The sequence below is a fragment of the Grus americana genome, chromosome 3, assembly GCF_028858705.1.
Source record: "Grus americana isolate bGruAme1 chromosome 3, bGruAme1.mat, whole genome shotgun sequence".
NCBI classification, from domain to species: Eukaryota; Metazoa; Chordata; class Aves; order Gruiformes; family Gruidae; genus Grus; species Grus americana.
Window position 1 is genome coordinate 94,868,997 of NC_072854.1, and position 2,040 is coordinate 94,871,036.

At 58.1% G+C, this 2,040-nt stretch overlaps 1 non-coding gene across 1 annotated transcript; it reads left to right on the plus strand.

Moving 5' to 3' along the window:
• The first annotated feature begins 661 nt into the window (after window positions 1-661).
• On the plus strand, window positions 662-748 carry TRNASTOP-UCA (transfer RNA opal suppressor (anticodon UCA)). The gene has a single exon. It is a non-coding gene; the product is annotated as a tRNA-Sec (tRNA).
• The last annotated feature ends 1,292 nt before the right edge of the window (window positions 749-2,040 follow it).

The window sequence follows — 2,040 nt, forward strand, 5'->3', positions numbered from 1 at the left end:
TTGGGCAGCCGCATTTACACCCACTTAACAAACCGGGCAGCCCCACCGATGGGGAGAGAAAACGTGGACCCGCACCCCAGCCGCTGCCGCAGGTGAGCCCGAGTGGGAGAAAGGCACACGGGTGTCAGGACGACACCAGGCGCTGACGGCTGCACGAAGCCTGATCCTGCATCGCCTGGTGCTCTGCCAGCCCCGGGCTCAGCGGCCGCGCAACAGAGGCGGTCACATCACCTCGGGGGCCGGGGCGGGGACGGCCCCCGTTGCACAAGCTACCCGGTCCGATGTTGTAAGGGACCCCGGAGATCCGGGAAGGGCGGCGGGCAGGGCGCGGGGCGGCCCCACTCCTTCTGGGAAGCGCCGTGACTCACCCGCCGCCCCGGGCCGGGGGGCGCCGCTAGGACCGCGCCCCACCCCTCCCTCGGAGACAGCCAATCACCGGCACTTTATTTGCATACAGGTCCGGGTGCTTCTGGGAGGGCAGCGACCGCCGCACCCACCGCTCTGCTCCCGCAACGGCAGCACTCTCGACCCGGTACGAAGCGATTGGCTCCGCGGGGACCGGCGTCGGACGCATCCCTCTGGGAAAAGCGTGCTTCACCGTGACGTGAGGGACGAAGAAGGCTGAGGGTTTATATAGGGGGGCGATAGAGGATTACTAATTGCCCGGATGACCCTCAGTGGTCTGGGGTGCAGGCTTCAAACCTGTAGCTGTCTAGCGACAGAGTGGTTCAATTCCACCTTTCGGGCGAGGTGGGGAGGGACGAGGTCGGCGGGGGTTACTTTTCTCTTGCCCCGGCGCGCCGTGAGGCAGCGCCCGCTAGGAACGCTGTCACGGTGCAGGGAGACATTTTGCTTCTCCTCCTTACCCCACAGAGCATCTTTTTAGGGCACAAACAGGGAGGTCCCATCCATCTCCATCAGGCCGGCAAACAAGTTTTTTTCCCTTTCATTGTTTTTGACCATCCCCTCAGAGTGAGATGGATGAAATGGCGGTGCGTTGAGCACAGCCGAAGCAAGAAAAATCTCCCAAGGGTGCCTGGGTGACAATTTAGATTTTAATTGGATTCTGCTAAGCGGATCTTTGTTAAACAGTGTCACGCATCCTACAAGAACAGAAAAGAAGTAAATAACAGAAGCCATTCTCTAGATCTGCTCCATATTGACGATAACCCATCTCCCACCCACGCTACAACAAAGATGCTTCACTTCAGCAGTAAGCATGGGTGCTAATAATGTCATCCAGCCCCATGAAAAATAAAGGTTAACGTGAAGCTAAAAAACATATTCTTCAAGCAGAAGGCATTTATTTCGTGATATCCTATTGCAACGACTCCAGCAGACGATCTGCGGAGCCTCTAGTTAGGACGAGACCCCCAACCACCCCCACTGCAGGGGAGAGTGAAGATTTGGAGGGCATTTCCTCATCGCCTCCTGGTCCCATGGGCAGGAGGGAGTAGAGGTGAAACCGAGTTAATTATCACATCTCTGGTGTTACTGGGTGCTTTTGGGGGGGAGTGCAGTACCATCCGGAGTTAGGTAGGTGAGCACCCCTGAGGATCTAAGCCGGAATGACTGTGCTTCCTTTACACCAAATGACTCACTCCAGCTGAAGGCCTGGGAGGAGAAGGGAAGGGCACAGAGGGCACTAACGCCTCTCCTGATGGCTGCTCCCGCTTCCAGCCTGCCCAGCACCCCAGTCAATCAGACAGGAGCAGCCGTGGTGCCAGCAAGACCCGCTGCTCCGGGAATACACTGGGCCTGTTATGGGAAATCTGAGGGGAAAAAAAGCCCTCCACAGCTCACACGGCACATGCCAACTTTTTTATGGCCTTGCAGGAGATGTGCGTGCGCTCTCCCCAGCGCAGCTGGGAGCGCCCCGAGTCCCAGATGGCTATCTATCTTCGTGCCGCTCCGTCTACCAGCCAGCCTCCTCTGCCCATAATGAACTTTCTATGTGGAATTTCGCTGCGGCCTCAGAAATTGGTATCTGTGCCACAGTTTGGCTGGGGGCTTTTGTTTGCATCGGGGGGGGGGGGGAGG